This window comes from Stegostoma tigrinum, chromosome 4, assembly GCF_030684315.1.
Source record: "Stegostoma tigrinum isolate sSteTig4 chromosome 4, sSteTig4.hap1, whole genome shotgun sequence".
NCBI classification, from domain to species: Eukaryota; Metazoa; Chordata; class Chondrichthyes; order Orectolobiformes; family Stegostomatidae; genus Stegostoma; species Stegostoma tigrinum.
In genome coordinates this window covers 75115716-75140430 of record NC_081357.1, presented here as the reverse complement: position 1 = coordinate 75140430, position 24715 = coordinate 75115716, and the positions used below count along the sequence as shown (strand labels likewise).

Below are 24715 nucleotides of genomic sequence, written 5' to 3'. Positions count from 1 at the left end.
GTGGTCAGCACAGGCTTGGAGTGCCGAAGGGCCTGTTCCTGTGCTGTATTTTTACATTTGTTCATTTGACTCTAGATGAGGGAATTGGCCCATTGGTTGCTATTTTCTGATTGGGGAAATTCCATGTTATCTGCACAAGTACACAGCTCTAACAACTGTCTGATCATGGAAATATCAGGACCATTCTCGTACAAGTCAAACACAGGCTCGATCAACTACCGATAGGAGATTCCCTTCTCTAAAGAGCACTGATAGGTTAATAAGTTATTACAACAATTCAATAGCTCCACTGCCACAATCAGATATATTAGTTCTTGATTCCAGATTTGATTAAATCAATTTTAATTCCCCAGCTGTCAGGGTTTATTTGGAGTTAAAGGATCGAAACTTTCATTCAGGCCTAGATTATTACTCCAATAACATAAACACTAATAAACCAAATTATTTTACAGGGATTAGGTACAACAGAGTTGGAGTACTAAGGTCAACATAAAAACCGTAAATGATCAAACTGATCTCCTTACATCTATCCCGAATCACATTGTATAAAATGTTACACTCAAAACTACCACGTGGCAAAGTGAATATGACTGCTTAATTTCCCAAATATTGAAAGCCCCATCAGAAATAAACCACCCATCAGAATACATTTTAAAATAAATATATGAGCCACCAAAGTGAAATCCACCTAGATTCAATGTTGCAACTTCAGCCGCAGCCACCATTTGTCTCCTCTCAGCACCAATAATTTGTAATGGTGTTGGACCATGGTGGACAAGGTCAGAAATCACACAACACCAGGTTATAGTCCGACAAGTTTATTTGTAAACGCAAGCTTTCGGAGCCTCAGTCTTTCTTCAGGTATTAATGAGAGAGGTAGTATCAGGCACAGAATTTATAAGTAAAAGATCAAAGGCTCATACCATTGATGAGGATGTACTAATCAAACCTAAGATGCTGCTAAATCTTTAATCAATTAGAAAGTTTTAATTGATTGATATGTATATGTAAATCCCCGAAATCCTTTCAAGTCATGGTCCTGAGAGAGCTAAACATTTTATCAGTGTAACGAAGTGGTGACATTTTAGGTCAGACAATGCATGCTAGGTGTGAGACCTCGTTTATTATCTGTTTGTGCTTTGATTTGGAGACAAACTAGTTTTATTTCTAAAGTAGGAATTTATAGAATGCCACATTGACTGACTGTCTATAAATTGTGTGCTTTTAGAACAAAATAGAATGTATCTGCAAATACAAATTCACCCCATAGATTCATGTCTTTGTTTGAGAGTGTGTGCATGTGTGCGTGTTCATGTGTGTGCATGCGTCACCTGTAGAGCGACATGAACCCAAGATCCCAGTTGAAGTCATCCGCAAGGGCACAGAACCTAGCTATCTGCCTTTGCTCGGTGACACTGTGCTGTTGAGTATCGCGAAGTCCGCCTTGGAGGGCGCTTACCCGAAGATCCAAGGTCAAATATCCTCGACTGTTGAAGTGTTTCTCCACTGGGAAGGAACTTCCATGTATGGCGATTGTTGCGTAGTGTCCATTCTTCTGTTGTCATAGCATATGCATGGTTTCGCCAATATACCATGCTTTGGGTATCCTTGCCTGCAGCATATGAGATAAACAACAGTGGCTGAGCCACAAGTATCTGCTGTGCACGAGATTGGCGGTGTTCGTCCATGTGATGATAGTATCCATTTCAATGATCTGACATGTCTTGCAGAGGCTGCCATGAGGGGGCTGTATGGTGTTGAAGTTGGCGTTGTCCTGAAGGCTGGATAGTTTGCTGTGAACAGTGGTCTGTTTAAGGACTGGCAGTTGTTTGAAGGTGAGGAAAGGAGGCAGAAGGAAGATCTTGGCGAGGTGCTCATAGTCATCGATAGTGTTTTGAAGGCTGCAAAGAACATGGCGTAGTTTCTCCACTCCCAGGTAGTATTGGATAATGAAGGGTAACCTATTGGATGTATCCAGCATCTGTCTTGTGAGGAGGTCATTCTGGTTTTTCGCTGTGGCACATGGCTTGAATTTGAATTTTCACAGTTAAACCAGAAACAGTTATGTTTGGATAACTAAGGTTTTTTTTGGTTCACTACTTTTCCTTACAACCTAAAGTAAGAGGCAAAATCTGTCAGCATAAAGAATTCATCAGACTTCCCATCTTAGTTCTATTGGTGGCAAGTGAAAGACAGAGACAAAAATACATCCAAAAGGTATCACAAATGGTACTTAGTGAATTTACATTTTATCCAGGAATGCTCCTGTAACATCTCTGAATGCTAGTTAATACTACATAATTTCAGTACATGAAAGTAGCTTTAGCTGTGCTATGTTAAATAAATACTTCATTTGGAGTCAACTGGTGGTAGTTAAGGATTGCGCAATGGGTCTGAAACCACTGGAAAAAAGGATCTTCCAGTGTGTACGCGTGTGCAAGCATCACCTGTAGTGCGACATGAACCCAAGATCCCAGTTGAAGTCATCCTCATGGGCACAGAACCTAGCTCAGAACCCCAATGGGCTACATCCTAGAACTCCGAGGGAGGTGGCTGAGGAAATAGCGGAGGCTTTGCTTGTGATCTTTCAAAAGTCACTGGAGTCTGGGACAGTCCCAGATGATTGGAAAATTGCTGTCGAACCCCCTTGTTTAAGAACGGATCAAGGCAAAAAATGGAAAATTATAGGCCGATTAGGCTAACCTCAGTTGTTGGTAAAATTCTAGAATCCATTGTTAAGGATGAGATTTCTAAATTCCTGTAAGTGCAGGGTCAGACTAGAACGAGTCAGCATGGATTTAGTAAGGGGAGCTCGTGCCTGACAAACCTGTTAGAATTCTTTGAAGAGGTAACAAGTAGGTTAGGCCAGGGAAACCCAGTAGATGTTATCTATCCAGACTTGCAAAAGGCCTTGGATAAGGTGCCTCATGGGAGGCTGCTGACAAGGTGAGGACCCATGGTCTGAGGTGAGCTATTGGCTTGGATTGAGGATTGGCTGTCTGACAGAAGGCAGAGAGTTGGGATAAAAGGCTCTTTTTTGGAATGGCAACTGATGATGAGTGGTGTCCCGCAGGGTTCGGTGTTGGGACCGCAGCTGTTCACTTTATATATTAATGATCTGGATGAAGGGACTGGGGTCATTCTGGTGAAGTTTGCCAATGCTACGAAGATAGGTGGACAGGCAGGTAGTACTGAGGAGGTGGGGAGGCTGCAGAACGATTTAGACAGTTTAGGAGAGTGGTCCAGGAAATGGCTCATGAAATTCAACGTGAGCAAATGTGAGGTTTTGCACTTTGGGAAAAAGAATACAGGCAATGGACTATTTTCTAAACGGTGAGAAAATTTGTAAAGCAGAAGTACAAAGGGATCTGGGAGTGTTGGTCCAGGATTCTCTAAAAGTTAACTTGCAGGTAGAGTCCATGATTAAGAAAGTGAATGTAATGTTGTCGTTTATCTGAAGAGGGTTAGAATATAAAAACAGTGATGTGCTCCTGAGACTAAAGATCTAGTTAGGCCTCATTTAGAATACTGTGTCCAATTTTGGGCCCCACACCTCAGGAAGGACATACTGGCGCTGGAGCGTGTCCAGCGGAGATTCACACGGATGATCCCTGGAATGGTAGGTTTAACGTATGATGAACGGCTAAGGATCCTGGGATTGTATTCATTGGAGTTTAGAAGGTTGAGGGGAGATCTAATAGAAACTTATAAGATAATGTATGGCTTAGAAAGGGTGGATGCTGGGAAGTTGTTTCCGTTAGGTAGGCAGACTAGGACCCGTGGGAACAGCCTTATAATTTGAGGGGATAAATTTAAAATGGAAATGAGGAGACATTTCTTCAGCCAGAGAGTTATGGGCCTGTGGAATTTATTGCCATGGAGTGCAGTGGAGGCCGGGACGTTAAATGCCTTCAAGGCAGAGATTGATAAATTCTTGATGTCACAAGGAATCAAGGGCTACGGGGAGAGTGCAGGGAAGTGGAGTTGAAATGCTCATCAGCCATGATTTAAATGGTGGACTGGACTCGATGGGCCGAATGGCCTTACTTCCACTCCTATGTCTTATGGTCTTATCTTTCACTACATTGTCTCAACATTCAGTGCAATTCAGCTGCAAAACATGCAAAAGAAACTTGTTGCTTTTTACATTCACATTAAAAAAAATTTCTACTGGTTTTACAGATCATGGTGCTGATAAATGATGTGATCAATTCTGTAGTGAAATTTAATATTTTTATTGGTACTCAGACGCAGTCAAGCACAGAACGTGTAAAGGTTTACTTTTATCCTCTGATTTTGCAGAAATAAGAAACTGGCAGTATAAAACATGGAAATGTGGTATTAAAATGGCATTAAGTGTTGCATTTTCTCCCTAGCGGAATTTTATACATATGAAAGACTGCAATTTGATTTTAACGACCAATCATGCTTTATGTTGGATTATTCAGTTTGATTTCAATGGGAGGTTTGATGTATTAGTTTCTTAAGAATCAGTTGTCAGTAGACCAAGGGGTAACCAAAGGATAAAATAACTTACATAGAGAACCTTTGCTCTGTACGCGACAAATGACAACACCGTCTGGTCGCCAACCATTTTAACTCTCCTTCCCACTCCCTGGGTGACATGTCCATCCTGGGCCTCCTCCAGTGCCACAATGACTCCACCCGCAAACTGGAGGAGCAGCACCTCATTATCTGCGTCAGGAGCCTACAGCCTGATGGCCTAAACATAGAATTCATCAGTTTTAAAATCTCCCAACTCCCAGAACTCATCCCTACCTCCTTGACCTGACACAACTGCTCCGCCTTCTTCCCCACCTATCCACCTCACCCTTCCCACTAACCAATCTCCACTACCCCCACCTCCATCCACTTATTATCACCCCAACTATCTTTCCCCAGCCCCACCCATCCTCCCTCCCACTCCTTGACCTGACACAAACCGTCCATCCTCTCTTCCACCTATCTGCCCCACCCGTCCCACTACTGATCCCCATCACTCCCTACCTGCACTCACCTATCACTATCCTACCTACCTTCCCCAACCCCACCCCTCCTCTCCCTAGTTATTTCCCCGCTCCCCTCCCTCTCCCTATTTCTGAAGAAGGGTCCTGAACTGAAACATCAACTTTTCTGCTCCTCTGATACTGCCTGGCCTGTTGTGTTCCTCCTGCTCCAAACTGTGCTGTCTCTGACTCCAGTATTTGCAGTTCTTGCTATCTCTTACATAACCATGTTTGTGTTTTTAGGTCAATTAAGCAAACCTAATCAATTTACTACAAATGATGAGTTACTGGGCGTCACAAAACTGTATTGTTTTCAAAGAATTATATTTTCACATTCTTCAATCCTATGTATTAACAATGAACCATATGAAATTCAGCTATGTCAATACACTTTGCTGTTGAAGCTGTGTGTGTATATAATCACTATTGCAACAGAGTAATGAAACAGGAAAGAATCAAGATTCATTCTAATTTAACAAGAATAATTTATTAACAGAAAGCTGGTACACTAGTATTGCAAGCTCCACCAACAGCATGAGGGGGCACTGTAGGATTACTATTAGTTTGTTAAATCATTGAAGTTATAATTGCCGGTCTACTCGAATTCATGTTAATTTATGAAAATAGAATATAGCAATGTAATGTGAACAGGAAGAGAGTACTAAAGCTAATTGAAGGGCTACTTCCCAAGATTTCAAAGCACAAACTTCAATTTTAAACAACTTACTAATTTAGAAGGAATCTCATCTAACAGACAGACAGGCAGACAACATCACCATTAACAGAGAGAAAAACAAATCTTTACAGCAAAATGTCATAAACTCTTCTCGACATCTTCAAATTCCAGTGTATTGAAAACAGAATTGTGATCCACCATCTCTTGCTGGGCAGCACAATTAGGTTAACTTCCATTACCCTCCTCCTCAATTCAATGAGATAAATTGTCTTTGTTTCAATTTAGTTATGTTCCCCCCACTCTTTACCAGCAGGCTTATCTTGTTAGTTCAGAATCTATGACGGAATATTCACTTTTATTTGCACTTGATTCCAGCTCATTTTAAATCACTATTGTAACCTTCACACGCGATGAATATGACAAAAACAAGGAGGTATTAAAAATTGGTTAAATTGCAATTAGACAAATGCTCATTCCAAGACTTCAACCCAAAATATTCAGGCATCAGATGGTCACAGTACTATGATTACTAGCATTACATGGATGTCAATTATCAGTTGCAGGTGCTCCTCAGTCTATTCAATTCTGTGGTGTCCTTTGGTGGAACACCACAGAAGTCCCACCAGAACCCTTGTATGGCCTAAAATAAATCCTAGTGTCTTGGAGATAATTTTAGGTTCAATTTATGGCTGATTTATTGTTCTTACAATTCCTTCAGAACAATTGCTTTAATAAGGGCTCTTCAGTGCTTCATAAGAGCCAGACTTCTAAGTTGCTTTGAAACAATATTTGTTTACATACTGTACGTAAGGCTACAGAGCAGAAGGCTTAGAGATCTACAAGTTCTGTCTCCTAGCAGAGTTCAGAGGCTCATTTACTGTTTCATGAAATCCCTCCCAAGCTCTTTATCAGTTTCCAATATTATTAACAAGAATATTTTCTTAACATCACTGACTGAGACACCTAACTAAAAGTATTCCTTTTAACTGACTATATCCACCCATCATAAGATAATAAAATGTAAGGCTGGATGAACACAGCAGGCCAAGCAGCATCTCAGGAGCACAAAAGCTGACGTTTCGGGCCTAGGCCCTTCATCAGAGAGGGGGATGGGGGAAGGGAACTGGATTAAATAGGGAGAGAGGGGGAGGCGGACCGAAGATGGAGTGTAAAGAAGATAGGTGGAGAGAGTATAGGTGGGGAGGTAGGGAGGGGATAGGTCAGTCCAGGGAAGACGGACAGGTCAAGGAGGTGGGATGAGGTTAGTAGGTAGCTGGGGGTGCGGCTTGGGGTGGGAGGAAGTGATGGGTGAGAGGAAGAACCGGTTAGGGAGGCAGAGACAGGTTGGACTGGTTTTGGGATGCAGTGGGTGGGGGGGAAGAGCTGGGCTGGTTGTGTGGTGCAGTGGGGGGAGGGGATGAACTGGGCTGGTTTAGGGATGCAGTAGGGGAAGGGGAGATTTTAAAACTGGTGAAGTCCACATTGATACCATATGGCTGCAGGGTTCCCAGGCGGAATATGAGTTGCTGTTCCTGCAACCTTCGGGTGGCATCATTGTGGCAGTGCAGGAGGCCTATGATGGACATGTCATCAAGAGAATGGGAGGGGGAGTGGAAATGGTTTGCGACTGGGAGGTGCAGTTGTTTGTTGCGAACTGAGCGGAGGTGTTCTGCAAAGCGGTCCCCAAGCCTCCGCTTGGTTTCCCAAATGTAGAGGAAGCCGCACCGGGTACAGTGGATGCAGTATACCACATTAAGCAGAGGTTCACCTGCACATCTGCCAATGTGGAATGTCATCTTGGGGCCTGGGATGGGGGTGAGGGAGGAGGTGTGGGGACAAGTGTAGCATTTCCTGCGGTTGCAGGGGAAGGTGCCGGGTGTGGTGGGGTTGGAGGGCAGTGTGGAGCGAACAAGGGAGTCACGGAGAGAGTGGTCTCTCCGGAAAGCAGACAGGGGAGGGGATGGAAAAATGTCTTGGGTGGTGGAGTCGGATTGTAAATGGCGGAAGTGTCGGAGGATAATGCGTTGTATCCGGAGGTTGGTAGGGTGGTGTGTGAGAACGAGGGGGATCCTCTTGGGGCGGTTGTGGCGGGGGCGGGGTGTGAGGGATGTGTCGCGGGAAATGCGGGAGACGCGGTCAAGGGCGTTGTCGATCACCGTGGGGGGAAAGTTGCGGTCCTTAAAGAACTTGGACATCTGGGATGTGCGGGAGTGGACAGTCCACTCCCGCACATCCCAGATGTCCAAGTTCTTTAAGGACTGCAACTTTCCCCCCACGGTGATCGACAACGCCCTTGACCGCGTCTCCCGCATTTCCGGCGACACATCCCTCACACCCCGCCCCCGCCACATCCGCCCCAAGAGGATCCCCCTCGTTCTCACACACCACCCTACCAACCTCCGGATACAACGCATTATCCTCCGACACTTCCGCCATTTACAATCAGACCCCACCACCCAAGACATTTTTCCATCCCCTCCCCTGTCTGCTTTCCGGAGAGACCACTCTCTCCGTGACTCCCTTGTTCGCTCCACACTGCCCTCCAACCCCACCACACCCGGCACCTTCCCCTGCAACCGCAGGAAATGCTACACTTGTCCCCACACCTCCTCCCTCACCCCCATCCCAGGCCCCAAGATGACATTCCACATTAAGCAGAGGTTCACCTGCACATCTGCCAATGTGGTATACTGCATCCACTGTACCCGGTGCGGCTTCCTCTACATTGGGGAAACCAAGTGGAGGCTTGGGGACCGCTTTGCAGAACACCTCCGCTCAGTTCGCAACAAACAACTGCACCTCCCAGTCGCAAACCATTTCCACTCCCCCTCCCATTCTCTTGATGACATGTCCATCATGGGCCTCCTGCACTGCCACAATGATGCCACCCGAAGGTTGCAGGAACAGCAACTCATATTCCGCCTGGGAACCCTGCAGCCATATGGGATCAATGTGGACTTCACCAGTTTCAAAATCTCCCCTTCCCCTACTGCATCCCTAAACCAGCCCAGTTCATCCCCTCCCCCCACTGCACCACACAACCAGCCCAGCTCTTCCCCCCCCCACCCACTGCATCCCAAAACCAGTCCAACCTGTCTCTGCCTCCCTAACCGGTTCTTCCCCTCACCCATCCCTTCCTCCCACCCCAAGCCGCACCCCCAGCTACCTACTAACCTCATCCCACCTCCTTGACCTGTCTGTCTTCCCTGGACTGACCTATCCCCTCCCTACCTCCCCACCTACACTCTCTCCACCTATCTTCTTTACTCTCCATCTTCGGTCCGCCTCCCCCTCTCTCCCTATTTATTCCAGTTCCCTCCCCCCATCCCCCTCTCTGATGAAGGGTCTAGGCCCGAAACGTCAGCTTTTGTGCTCCTGAGATGCTGCTTGGCCTGCTGTGTTCATCCAGCCTCACATTTTATTATCTTGGAATCTCCAGCATCTGCAGTTCCCATTATCTCTGATATCCACCCATCATCTCTCCGTAAATTTCATTCTTCACAGTTTCAAGCATCGTGAGGGTCTCAGTTCTCCTTGATCTGGCCATTTACAAAGACACAGGAGAGTGATACACTGCAGGCTGGCCTGGAACTATACTTTCAGCAGCTGAAACGTAAGGAGTACGATTAGTAACGTCACCACAAATCTCATAGCACCAAAAGGACTATGTGTCAGTGAGCTGCTGTAACAGGATGAAAACAGGTCATCGAGACGGTACAATTTCTACTTGAATTCTACCAATTAGTTTTCATTTCTTTCACAGTGTCTCCTATAGAAGAAATAATTTGAGAATGAAACACTGCTGAACAGTGAAGTTGCACCATTGAAGAAGAGCAAAGAGACATCATCACTTAATGGCAATAGGAGTGTAATATTAATTTCTGGCTCTTGAACTCTGTTCTCAAGCTTAGGAGGAAGTGAGCAGTGAATCACTGGGAAAACTGTAGATCATCGATTGCACTCCTCAAAAGAAAGACAGGGATAGCAAATGATTAACAAAGTAGTCAGAGACTGCTCCTTGTGCTGGAAGATTCACTGTTGGGACTGTCAAGACCACAAAAGTCACTTCTGCAAAACATTCTGGATGAAAAGACAATACAAGAGGATTTTCAACATTGACCACTGTTACCTCTGACAATAGCTCTGAGACATTAGACAAAAACAGAGGAAATTTGGGGCCTTTAAAGGAAAGTGCTTCATTATTGTACTTCAGTATTGCTGAAGGGTTTTCCCGCATATGCAATATTTTCTGTTCTCTGTAATCTTGGATTATCTCATCAGACTCACTACTTGTTATTGTTTGAAAGATTGTGATCATCTGAAAGAAGTTTATAAAATAATGATGGGTAGAGATAAAGTTAACGGTAGTTGTATTTTCCCTAGGATGGGGGATTTCAAGACGAGGGGCATATTTTTCGGGCGAGAGGAGGGAGATTCGGAAAAAGACATGATGGGCAAACATTTTACACAGAGGGTACAACTACAATATTTAAAAGACATTTGGATTAGAACATGATTAGGAAAGGTTTGGAGGGATATGGGCCAGGAACAGGCAGATGGGACTGGTTTAGTTTGGAATTATGTTTGGCATGGTCTGGTTGGACTGAAGGGTCTATTTCCGTGCTGTATGATCCTGCGGCTGGAAATGTCATCATATCTTCAACAACTCCCAAAGTACTGCGCTTCTGTGTGAACAATGTCAGCCACATAAACAGCATCGCCAAAGGACAGGGTGAAGAATTCTGCTCACTTTGATCTGGTAGATTCAAAGAGAGACCTTGATGTACCACATTAAAGATTAAAGAACACAGAACATAGAACATTACAGCACAGTACAGGCCCTTCGGCCCTCAATGTTGTGCCGACCTGTCATACCAATCTGAAGCCCACCTAACCTACACTATTCCATGTACGTCCATATGCTTGTCCTATGACGACTTAAATGTACTTAAAGTTGGTGAATCTACTACCGTTGGAGGCAAAGCATTCCATTCCCTTACTACTCTCTGAGTAAAGAAACTACCTCTGACATCTGTCCTATATCTTTCACCCCTCAATTTAAAGCTCACGACATTTAACAGGTTTTCAGGGTCATCCATTGGGTGTGTCCCTGGTTAGGAACCTCTGAAGGAAGAGTGTCTTCTGGGCATGAAACTTCAGTAGGCTGAGAAGGCTGTGGGAGATCTTCACAAAATACCATTTAAATCTTCTGTCGACAGAAACTCACATTTCTGGATGGGTCAAAGTAAGGAACAAAATCATCTTGTCAGGGATCTATTTCACCTGGGCAGGAATGTCTGATAGCACTCTAGTAGTTGGTCACTTGCTTTCCAACTCAATAAGTTGGTAAAAAACAACTTTTCCCAAGCTACCATCAGTTCTGAGGAAGGGTCACAGGACCCAAAATGTTAACTGTTTTCTCTCCACTGATGCTGCAGACTTGCTGAGCTTTTCCAGTAATTTGTTTTTGTTCAGGATTTGTTGCAATTCTGTAAGTGTAAATAGGTTCCTTAATAACTTTTCCATTGTAGGCAAGTGTTGCATTAAAATAATCTTTAACTGACAGTATTTTGTAAGACTTAGAATTAAAGTTGAAGTGCACCTCTATGAACCAAGTCAACTTACAGTTTATATACTAAGTTTATGAAAACCAATTCAAAGTTTGCTTCTCTTGAATAGTTACACGATCTATTTCGGATATGAATATTTTAACAAATTTTATGGAATTTAAGCTTATCATAAAAAGAACAACAAATTATTTTCATAAAAGCAGTGGCTTTCTACATTGTAATGCCAGTTCACAACTGATCTGTGCATCATTTCCTATGGTCTCCTCATACATTTTTTCACACTGTCATTTGATAAGAGTGCACCTTCTGTAACAGAATGTCCCTCTTAGTAAAGATCAATGTTAGGTAAGCTAAGTTAATGCGGTAGCAATAGACAGTTAAATGTGTCTGCCTTAGAGTATTTAGTATCACCTAGTGGTTAAATCATCCAATTTTCCATTGTCCCAATTTATACACCGGAATGTTGTGCCAAATCCATCAACATCCTTAACAAGAATCATGTGACTCTACAACATCTGTTGATAAAACAAATCAAAGCTTCTAAAATAGCCACACAAACTAATATACATGGCCTATTACATAATTTAAGCTACCATGTTAAAATCTTTCAGCAAAAACGTTCTTGCCTGAATGCATTTTCATATGTGATAACCTAAATTTAAATTAACTTGAACGACAAACCAGCAATCAAACTGCAAAACATGTTTTGTTTTCTTCACTACAAGAAGACTATTTTATAACTGGCCACAATTAAACAGAATGTGATTTAATTTCTCACTTGATCGATCAAGTTAAAATTATAAATTGCTAAAAATAACAATTCAACATTGTGGTCATTCTGACCCAGAATCCTGATTTTGCATGGTCAAAGATATATCAAATGAAGTCATTCTGAATTATCAGGCAGCACAGAATTGTTGCTGAATCAGGAAAACATTTAGCAACAAAATTCCTGACTTTCAAGATTAAGAAAATAGTCCTGGTTCAAATCATCGTCATCTGCTGTAGTGTGCAACAATATCTACTTAACCAAAAAGTATATAACTTCTATGTCTTCTTGTTCAATTTGCTGGAATCTCCTTCCTGGAAGATGATTTTTTTTAAATTAAAGAGGTAATCATATAATGTAGAACTGCAGAAAATGACTGAATCTGTCATAGTGAAGGCACTGAAAATCTTCTGCTGGACAATTTTGTGGTTTGAACTGCCTTTTGATACTGTGACACTGGTATTTCAAAATGGTGGCTCCTCCTTTTTCACATTTTTAGTGGGCTTCTTGTTTGTCAGAACCACCTATTCTAATTTCAGGTCTTGTTTAGATCCTGAGATAACAAGGTGTAGAGCTGGGTGAACACAGCAGGCCAAGCAGCATCAGAGGAGCTTACCAGCTCTACACCTTGTTATCTCAGATTCTCTGGCAGTCCCTACTATCTCTGAATCTTGATAAGATCCTACAGTGTTTTACAGATCTCCATCAACCACAGTTCTTTGTTTCATTCTTTGCTTTACATTATTGGAGGGGAGATAGAATGAGTTGGATAAAGTGAGTTTGATTGAGATGGAGCAAGTTTGAATGACGTAGTGTGACATACAGTGAGGTGTACTGAAGAACAGTACATTATAGTGAGTTGGAGGGCTGTAGAGATTTGGAATATGTCAGAGTGCACTGGAATGAATTGAGTGTGTTAGAGTGCGGTACAGATCTTGGAGCGGGAGTGAAGCAGAGTGAATTGGAATGTGTCAGAATGAGATAGAGTGAAGTTGAACTAGCTAGATTTAACAAGTGTGGGTTGCAGGCACTTCAAGTGATGGAGTGTGAGTGAGGTAGATAGAAGAAGAGCGATTTATAATGAATAGGAGTGAGGTGGGGTGAGTAGGAGTAAAGGTGGGGTGAAAAAGGGTATTCAGTAATTCAGGGACCATGCTGTTGATAGGTTAAAGCTCATCTCTTAACACTGCATCATTGCATAAATTGGCCATATAATCCGTCTATATCAATCCTCAAATGGAGTATGCCAAGGCTCTTGGCTGCTGTGTACCCTGGCTGGACTGGGTATTTACAATAACAAGTTCGTCAGGATTAAAATAAACACTGAAGGCTGCTCAGACTGACTGAAAAAACTCCTCAGCAACATGGCCCAATGTACTTAAGAAAATACTAACATGGAGGAGTTGTGACTACTTCAAATGTTCTGTGTTTGTGGAAATACATTTCCACAGCTCCTGTCCCATTGCCTCTATTGACATTGTGGGTCTTCGGAAAAGACAAGGAGTGTTTGGCTGTGAGGATGTGCCGCCACTTCAGAATACACCTTACTTCGGAGAAGTCTTTAGGTCAGTATATTCAAGCATGCATCTGAGCATTTTTGCTTTGTGGTTATTCAAACTTGCCTCACAGTTGGTCAATGTTTCTGTACGTATCTTCAAATTCCTATGAGAAAAACACCAGATACTCTAGAATGGCCTGTTATCTTGTTTTAGAATCGGTTCTTCACTTCTAGGTTACAATAAAATAACCTATTATTAAAAATCCATACTTTATGTGGAAACTACAAAGCAGCATGCACAAGTTCCATATTCCCAGCAGGATACTAACACATGATTAATGATAAACACAGCTCATCACAGAGACTCATCTATTATTCATTAAACATCATCTCTACCCCACTCAAGATCTTAGCAATTGAGTCAACTTGTTACCTCAATCAGGAAATAAATCAATTACTCGTGTAACACAGCTTTTCATATATAGCCCACACCCAAGGTGGAAATAACTATCACAGGGTAGCCAATCTACTTTTCCACATTTTGTACCGCTGTCTATGTTGACTTTCACCCCACTGTCTGAAACACAGCTCAGCAATCTTATGTTTCTTCATTCTTGATGTGAGCAGTTAACATAATTGTTGGACAAAAAGGGACACAAATTTGACTGGGACAACATATCCATAATCGCACAAGCCAAGAAGAGACTTGCCAGGGAATTCCTGGAGGCCTGGTATTTTAACTGGAAATCTTATCAACAAAGGCATTGAATTAGACACGGAAAACCAAAACCAGAAGTGTTTTTTTTCTATTCATTTGTGGGATGAGGCATCGCTGGCTGGCCAGCATTTCTTGCCCATCTCTAGTTGCCCTTGAGAAGATGGTGAGCTGCCTTCTTGAACCACTGTAGTCCTCCTGCTGTGGGTTGACCCACAATGCTATTAGGGAGCAAATTCCAGGATTTTGACCCAGCGACAGTAACGGAACGGTGATATATTTCCAACTCAGGATGGTGAGTGACTTGGAGGTGGCAGTGCTCCCATACGTCTGATGTACGTGTCCTTCTAGATGAAAGTGGTCGTGGGTTTGGAAGGTACTGTCTGGGGATCTTTGGTGATTTATTGCAGTGCATCTTGTAAATAGTACACACTGCTGCTACTGAGCGTTGGTGGTAGAGGGAGTGAATGCTTGTAGATATACTGTCAATCAAGCAGGCTGCTTTGTCCTGGATGGTGTCAAGCTTCTTGAGCGTTGTTGAGGCTGCACTCATCCAGGCAAGTGGGGAGTATTCCATCACACTCCTGACTTGTGCCTTGTAGATGGCAGACAGGCTTTGAGGAGTCAGGAGGTGAGTTACTTACCACAGTATTCCCAGCTTCTGGCCTGCTCTTGTAGCCAGTGTTTATGTGGTGAGTGCAGTCAAGTTTCTGGTACCAAACACCCATCAAACTGAGGTATATAAATAACAAGCAGGATAAAACAGCAAAGCTTTCACCAGAGGTGCACTGACAATGTTAGCCAGCAGTGTGACAAAACAATTGCAACCAAACACACCGGTTTGGCAAGCATGTCAATAACCTCAACGTATATATAAATTATACATATATATTTTTCCCACATCTTGCAGGCTACAACATCAGGACATAGTCTCAGGATCAGGCTGATTAGAGGAGAGCTTTCTTCACACAGAAGGTTGTGAATCTTTGGATTTCTCAATCACAGAGGATCTGACTGTTCCATTTTTACATATATTCAAAACTAACTTGACAGATTATGTTTCAAGTAATCGCTAACATACTAAATAGCAGAGCAGGCTCAGGAAGCTGCATGGTCTACCCTTGCTCTGATCTAGAAATACAAATATATATTCAATGTAATTGTGGCTGATGATACAACTTAGTGCCCTGTTTTGGGTTTATCCTATATACCTAGATCCCTTTGGTCTCAAGAATGCTTTTGATCTTTCTTAGAAGTCTTTCATGTTTTAGCCTCAACAGTTTCCTGTGGCAGACAATTCCACAGGCTCACCACTCCGTGGGAAGAAATTTCTCATCTATGTCTATAATGTCTAGCCCAAATCCCTAAATTGAGACCCTTCGTTCTGAATGTTCTTACACGATTTTCATTTACATAAGATCAATCCTCAGCTACAGCACTGTAGTAAATGGTATAGATTCAGACCAGCTTTAGCAGCTTAGCTGGCATCCAGCAGGTGATGTTGGTCATTAGCAGTAGCTAAATTGTGTTCGACTACCATCTTTAAACTAACAACCTGAGATATCCCCTACTCCAACGTTACCACCATACCAAGGGATCAAGATAATAAAATGTGAGGCTGGATGAACACAGCAGGCCAAGCAGCATCTCAGGAGCACAAAAGCTGACGTTTCGGGCCTAGACCCTTCATCAGAGACCCGGCACCTTCCCCTGCAACCGCAGGAAATGCTACACTTGCCCCCACACCTCCTCCCTCACCCCTATCCCAGGCCCCAAGATGACATTCCACATTAAGCAGAGGTTCACCTGCACATCTGCCAATGTGGTATACTGCATCCATTGTACCCGGTGTGGCTTCCTCTACATTGGGGAAACCAAGCGGAGGCTTGGAGACCGCTTTACAGAACACCTCCGCTCAGTTCGCAACAAACAACTGCACCTCCCAGTCGCAAACCATTTCCACTCCCCCTCCCATTCTTTAGATGACATGTCCATCATGGGCCTCTTGCAGTGCCACAATGATGCCACCCGAAGGTTGCAGGAACAGCAACTCATATTCCGCCTGGGAACCCTGCAGCCTAACGGTATCAATGTGGACTTCACCAGTTTCAAAATCTCCCCTTCCCCAACTGCATCCCTAAACCAGCCCAGTTCGTCCCCTCCCCCCACTGCACCACACAACCAGCCCAGCTCTTCCCCCCCACCCACTGCATCCCAAAACCAGTCCAACCTGTCTCTGCCTCCCTAACCGGTTCTTCCTCTCACCCATCCCTTCCTCCCACCCCAAGCCGCACCCCCATCTATCTACTAACCTCATCCCACCTCCTTGACCTGTCCGTCTTCCCTGGACTGACCTATCCCCTCCCTACCTCCCCACCTACACTCTCTCCACCTATCTTCTTTACTCTCCATCTTCGGTCCGCCTCCCCGTCTCTCCCTATTTATTCCAGTTCCCTCTCCCCATTCCCCTCTCTGAAGAAGGGTCTAGGCCCGAAACGTCAGCTTTTGTGCTCCTGAGATGCTGCTTGGCCTGCTGTGTTCATCCAGCCTCACATTTCATTATCTTACACTGCAAATAGCTGCCTGGATCAAAGAATAGGGACCATCTATAACAATCAATCAAGTGCAAGTACGCACAAAATGCTTTATTTTTCAAAAGTTTATCCAATGTGCACAGCCTTAAAATATTGGGTGATCTTACACTGCTAAGCTAATACAATGATTACAAAATGCAGTTATAGATTCATACAGCACAGAAACAGACACTTTGGTCCAAGTGGACCATGTTGAACACAATCCCAAACTAAACCAGTTCCACCTCCCTGCTCCTGGCCTATATCCCTCCAAACCTTTTCTTTTCGGTTACTTATCTAACTGTCTTTTAAACATTGTAACTGGAACCACATCCACCACTTCATCAGGAAGTTCATTCCACACCCAAACCACCCTCCGTGTAACAAAATTTGCCTCTCATATATTTTTAAAATTTCTCTCCTCTCACCTTCAAAACGTGTCCCCTAGATTTGAAATCACCCATCCCATTTATACTTCTCATTATTTTATAAATTTCTATCGGGTCACCTCTCAACCTCCTATGCACCAGTGAAAAAAAGGCCCTGCCTATCCAGCCTTTCTTTATAATTCAAACCTTCCAAACTCAGCAACATCCTGGTAAATCTCTTCTTACCCCTCTCCAGCTTAATAATATCCTTCCTATATCTGGGTGACACAGTATTCCAAAAGAGACCTCACCAATGTCCTGTGCAACCTCAACATGACTTCCCAACTCCTGTACTCAAAGGACTGAGCAATGACAGAAAGAGCGCCAAACACCTTTTTAACCACCCTGTCTACCGGTGATGCAAACTTCAAATGAATTATGTACCTGAATTCCTATGTCCCTCTTTTCTACAATTCTACCCAAGGCCCTATTATTAATTGTATAAGCCCTACGCTTGTTGGCTGTGCCAAAAACACAATACCTCACATTTATCCAGATTGAACTCCACCTGCCATTTTTCAACCCATTGACCCATTTGATCAAAGATTCCTCTGTAATATTAAAAAATTTTCTTCACTGTCTACCACACCACCAAGTTTGGTGTCACCTGCAAACTTACTAACCACGCCTTCTACAGCCTCATCCAAATCATTTGTATAAATGACAAACAAAAGACGACCCGGAACCAATCCTTGTGGAACACCACTGGTTATAGGCGTCAAGTCCGAAAAGCAACCCTCCACCGTTACTGTCTCCTGCCATTAAGCTAATTATGTATCCAATTGGCAGGCTCACCTTGAATACCATGTGACCTAATTTACTAATTAGTCTACATTGCAGAACCTTGTCAAAGGCTTTACTAAAATCCAAATAAACAATATCTACCGCTCTACCATCATCAATCTCTTTGGTAACTTCCTCAAAAAATATCTCAGCAAGTTTGAGGGATACGATTTCCCTCACTCAAAACCATGCTGACCATCCCTTATCATTTCTTGCCTCACTAAATGTCCATAAATCCTATCTTTTATAATCATCTTCAACGATTTACCTCCAACTGAACTCACAGGTCTATAGGTCCCTGGTTTCACCTTAAAGCCTTTCTTAAACAAAAAGGTACAACATTTGCCACCCTCTAGTCATCAGGCACCTCACCTGCAGTTATAGATGATGAAAATATTTATGCAAGGGGTCTTGTAATGTCCTCCTTTAGTGCCCACAACGTTCTGGGATACATTAGAACAGGTCCCAGAGATTTATATTCTCGAAGACATCCCAAACATCCTCTTTTGTAAATGTGAACTGTTTTTAAAACATCAAAATTTATTCCTCTGCATTCCTTAAACCCTATTTCTTTCTCCACAGTAAACAATGATGTGAAACATTCATTTAGTATCTCTCCCACCCCCTGGGGCTCGACACAAAGATGATCTCCTTGATCTTTAACAGGCCCTACCTTCTCGTTAATAACCCTCTTGTTCTTAATGTAATTGTAGAATCTCTTTGGATTATCCTTAACTTTATCTGCCAATGTTATCTCATATCCTTTCTTTGCCTTCCCAATTTCTCTCTTAAGAATGCCACTACACTCTTCATATTGATTAACAGATTCAATTAAACCAAGTTGTCTATATCTAAAATAAGATTCTTATTTTCTTGACTAGAACCTAATGTCTTTATTCATCCATTGTTCCTTAATCTTACCACACTTATCCTTCACTCTAACAGGAACAAAATGCCTCCGAATCCTCATCATAACACTCTTGAATGCCTCCCACTTGTCAGGCATCCTTTTACCTCCAAACAGTCTACTCCAATCAACCTTTGAAAGTTCTTGTCTCATACTCCAATTAAAAACTAACTTTTACGGAAGGTTTATCCTTTTCCACAACCATTTTGAAACTACTAGAATTACGATCACTAGACCCAAAGTGATCCCCCACTTTTACGTCAATCACCTGCCCTACCTTATTGCCCAAAAGGTGGTCAAGTTTTGCTCCTTCTCTAGTAGGAGCATCCATATATTGATAAAGGAAATTTTCTAGAACACATTTGACAAATTCTTCACCATCCAAACCTTTAACACTATGGGAGCCCCAGGCAATGTTTGGGAAACTGAGATCCCCCCATTATTACAACCTTATTATGTCTGAGGTCTTTTAAAGAGAATATTAATCTCAGAAATACCATTTAAAAGGATCCTGGGATTATGATTAATTTAACGGAACATAGACTCCCTTAAAATAAATCTAGGCAGATAGTTACGGGGAACAAGGAAATGGCAGAGGAGTTAAACAAAAATTTTGCACTAGTCTTTATGTTAGATGCTACTTCAAACATCCCACTAATATTAAAGAATACAGGGTAGGAATTAAGCACTATTGCCATCACTAGAGAAGTAATATTATACAAAGTAATGGGGCTAAAGGTGGATAAGTCCCCTGCCTTATGGCTCGTATCTGAGGATTCCAAAAGAAGTAGCCACAGAGATGGTGGATGCAGTGGTTGTAATTTTCCAAAAATTGTTAGATTTTGCAGAAGTACTGAGGGCTTGGAAAACTGCCATTGTGGTACTCCTATTCCAAAAGGGAGGGAAGCAAAAAGTGTATGACTAAAGTTTGATTAGCCTAACATCTATTTTTGGAAAAGTATTGGGGACAATTATTAAGGAAGTAATAGCAGCAAATTTGGAAAATCATAATCTCATCAAGCAGAGTCAGTAAGGCTTCTTGGAAGGGAAATCATGCTTGACTAATTTACTAGAGTTTTTCCCCGAGGAAGTCACAACCTAAATGGATAGAGGGGGAATCAGTAGATAGACTCCAAAGAGACAGCAGTGTGTCAGAATAAAGGGGCACCAATTTAAGACTGAGATAAGGGGTAACTTCTTCTCTCAGTGTTAAGAATCTTTGGAACTGCATGCCGCACAGAGGTAAGGGGGCAGACTTCTCGTCTGTATTTAAGCCTGAGATAGAAAGATAGATTCTTGATCAGCAGAGGAATGAAGGGTCATGGGGAAAAAGCAGCAAAGTGGATGTGACAATGTCAGATCAGACATGATCGTACTGAAAGACAGAGGGGCTCGAGGGGTCAAATGATCTACTTCTGTTTCCATTTTCTTATGGTCTTACAGTCTTAACTCTCCACTCACTCTCTTACTAGCCATCAGGCTCCAGATCCCTCACTTTCTCTTCTCACTCAGTGTCCTGCTCCCTGGCTGTTTACTGTGCTCTGCTGTAGTAAGGGACAGAGGTTCAAGGAGGAAGGTAATGAAAGGTCCAGAAAGGGATGATAAAAAAAGTAACAAGTGGTTTGACCAGTGAGGTAGCAAACTGGATGGCTAGCAAAGTGGACAAAGCATAGTACATCATTAGTGTACTATGATGACATTAGCAGCATAGTGATGTGTCAATGTTTGGAATGAATGCTGGCTTCTGTCTGGGTACAACAGTGACATTAACAGCACTGACTTCCAGTTTGACTGCAACAGCAGAATTTACAGCAAACACTGTAAGTTGCATGCTACAGGCAGAGCTAAGTTATCCCGCTACTAATGAATCATATCAATGCTCTACAGTCTTGATATATCCAAATTGAGAATGGTGATGGAAAATTCAACTACTACCCAAAGGAAAAGTTTCAAAAACAGATCAATTTTCAATTGTGGTGCTAATTTGCATCCATCTTCAGCCAGTAATATCCAGTGGATAATTCACCATCTCAGATGCCAGTCTTCAGCCAATTCAATTCGATCCATGTGATTTTTTAAGAAAAATCATTCATGAGGCGTGGGCATCATTGGTTAAGCAATCACTTACAGCCCCTCCCTAACTTCCAGAAGGCAATTAAGTATCAACATCAGTACTATGGATCTGGAGTCACAGTAGACTAGTAGATGAGGCTGGCAGACTTCCTTCCCTAGAGGAAGGACATTAGTGAACCAGATGGTTACTTTTTAAAATAATAATCAAACATGTTACATGGTCACCATTAGACTAGCTTCTAAGCCCAGATTTTCTCTTTTTGAATTGCTAATCCTGTGACATTTACACTACACCACTACTTCATCTTGTAACAAGAAACAACCAAATGCACTGATTCTGCAAAAGCTATGAACCCTGATAACTTCCTGGCAGTAGTGTTGTCTAGTGCTCCAGAACTAGCCATCTAGCCAAAACAAAGAATGGCTTTTACCTTACAAACTTTAAGACTGCCCTGATGTATCCTGTCTACACTAAGCAATACAAGTCCAATCTGATCTCATATCTCCATCAGCTTACTCTCAATAATCAAAGACATAGAAGGGCTTCTCTGAAGCACTATTCAGCATTGTGTACTCACAAAAAAAAACTGAGAATCAGAGAAGGTTAAAGCTCCTCCCAGGGCCAATCAGCTCCAGACCATAATACACCCTTTCAGAGGTGAAGTGAGACTGAATACACCTGACATCAAGTCAGCAATTGGCACAGTGTGGAACCTGGGAGGTCTAGTAAAACTGAGGTTCGATTAGGAATAAAAACAAAGTTGCTGTAAAAGCTCAGCAGGTCTGGCAGTATCTGTGAAGAAAAAAGTCAGAGTTAACCTTTGGCATCTGCTGACCCTTCCTCAGAACTGTTCTGAGAAAGGATCACCAGACCCGAAACGTTAATTCTGTTTTTTCCTTCACAGATGCTGCCGGACCTGCTGAGCTTTTCCAGCAACCTCTGCTTTTGTTCCTGATTTACAGCATCTGCAGTTCTTTTGATTTTTATTTTGAGGTTCAATTAGGTTCAGCAACCTCACGGTTATGCTACTGAAGTTGTAACCTGGATTGCTGGACTAATGATTTGGAGACAAACATTCAAATCCCACGATGACTGCTGGCAATTTAAATTAAGTTAATTAAATAAATCTGGAACTTTAAAACAATTAATATCACTACTAGTGTCATGAAATCATCAGACTGCCTTAAACATTCATCTGGTTCACTAATGTCCTTAAGAGGAAATCTTCTGTCCTGTCAAATTATAAACTAGATTTGATTTCAAATCTACATCAATGTGATTGGCTCTCAATTCCCATCTAATATATCCAGGGCAGCAGTGATTTGATACAGTGGATATTAACTGTTGGCTTTGCCAATGATACCCAAAATCTATGAATAAATTTTTAAAAATAATATTGAGGGAAACATTACTTTTGGCTGAATATGGTCTTGGCTGTCAGAGGCTAATCATGTCAACTTCAGAAGTTTCTCAGGAGAGTGTCCTAGACCTAAACACCATCAACTGCTTCACTAATGACAGTGATTGGCTAGCTCGGAGACACTTAAATAACTAATGAATTTCTACACGTCAGGTACTCAGCTAAAATCAACTCGAGAAAAACAGGATGTATTAATTTTAGATTTTAGTACAACACTCATGGGTAACTGCCTCCGAATGCCCCCAAGAATACTTTGGCAGCTTTGAAATGTAAGCCAGAGTTGCTTAGGAACAGATGCGAGAAGCCTGTGCTAATGCACGTTTTGTTATTGTAAGTTATACTGACTTCCTTCCGAGCAGAGCTGTTTAATTGCTTCGAGTACAGCTCAGGGAGTTTGAGTTGTTACTGCACACAAGGCTACAATTACGAACTGACGCTCTATCATTTAATTAACAAGTTGTTAAAAAAAATGTTAGAGGCGAAAGCTCAGAAAATTTATGCAAGGACATGAAAAATTAACACCTTAATGAATTATGATCTTAATTCTAACAAAGAAAACAATACAAAGAGGACACACAGACATGTGATAATGGGAACTGCAGACGCTGGAGAATCCAAGATAATAAAATGTGAGGCTGGATGAACACAGCAGGCCCAGCAGCATCTCAGGAGCACAAAAGCTGCCGTTACGGGCCTAGACCCTTCATCAGAGAGGGGGATGGGGTGAGGGCTCTGGAATAAATAGGGAGAGAGGGGGAGGCGGACCGAAGATGGAGAGAAAAGAAGATAGGTGGAGAGAGTATAGGTGGGGAGGTAGGGAGTGGATAGGTCAGTCCAGGGAAGACGGACAGGTCAAGGAGGTGGGATGAGGTTAGTAGGTAGGAGATGGAGGTGCGACTTGAGGTGGGAGGAAGGGATGGGTGAGAGGAAGAACAGGTTAGGGAGGCAGAGATAGGCTGGACTGGTTTTGGGATGCAGTGGGTGGAGGGGAAGAGCTGGGCTGGTTGTGTGATGCAGTGGGGGGAGGGGACGAACTGGGCTGGTTTTGGGATGCGGTGGGGGAAGGGGAGATTTTGAAGCTGGTGAAGTCCACATTGATACCATTGGGCTGCAGGGTTCCCAAGCGGAATATGAGTTGCTGTTGCTGCAACCTTCGGGTGGTATCATTGTGGCACTGCAGGAGGCCCATGATGGTCATGTCATCTAAAGAAGGGGAGGGGGAGTGGAAATGGTTTGCGACTGGGAGGTGCAGTTGTTTATTGCGAACCGAGCGGAGGTGTTCTGCAAAGCGGTCCCAAGCCTCCGCTTGGTATCCCCAATGTAGAGGAAGCCACACCGGGTACAGTGGATACAGTATACCACATTGGCAGATGTGCAGGTGAACCTCTGCTTAATGTGGAAAGTCATCTTGGGGCCTGGGATAGGGGTGAGGGAGGAGGTGTGGGGGCAAGTAGTGATGACTTTCCATATTAAGCAGAGGTTCACCTGCACATCTGCCAATGTGGTATACTGTATCCATTGTACCCGGTGTGGCTTCCTCTACATTGGGGAAACAGAACACCTCCACTCGGTTCGCAATAAACAACTGCACCTCCCAGTCGCAAACCATTTCCACTCCCCCTCCCATTCTCGAGATGACATGTCCATCATGGGCCTCCTGCAGTGCCACAATGATGCCACCCGAAGGTTGCAGCAACAGCAACTCATATTCCGCTTGGGAACCCTGCAGCCCAATGGTATCAATGTGGACTTCACCAGCTTCAAAATCTCCCCTTCCCCCACCGCATCCCAAAACCAGCCTAGTTCGTCCCCTCCCCCCACTGCACCACACAACCAGCCGAGCTCTTCCCCATCCACCCACTGCATCCCAAAACCAGTCCAACCTGTCTCTGCCTCCCTAACCTGTTCTTCCTCTCACCCATCCCTTCCTCCCACCCCAAGCCACACCTCCATCTCCTACCTACTAACCTCATCCCACCTCCTTGACCTGTCCGTCTTCCCTGGACTGACCTATCCCCTCCCTACCTCCCCACCTATACTCTCCTCTCCACCTATCTTCTTTTCTCTCCATCTTCGGTCCGCCACCCCCCCTCCCTATTTATTCCAGAACCTTCACCCCATCCCCCTCTCTGATGAAGGGTCTAGGCCCGAAACGTCAGCTTTTGTACTCCTGAGATGCTGCTGGGCCTGCTGTGTTCATCCAGCCTCACATTTTATTATCTTGGACACACAGACATCACAGTTTAACATAATTTTAGCATTGTTTTGATAAAGTTTATCCAACTTTAAAATGCAA

General features: G+C 43.2%; 1 protein-coding gene across 2 annotated transcripts in view; it reads right to left on the bottom strand.

Annotated features, from left to right (window-relative positions):
* Nucleotides 1-24715, bottom strand: part of LOC125452632 (chloride intracellular channel protein 5-like) — a 155445-nt gene that overhangs the window by 14610 nt on the left and 116120 nt on the right. The gene's annotated exons all lie outside the window — the stretch shown is intronic.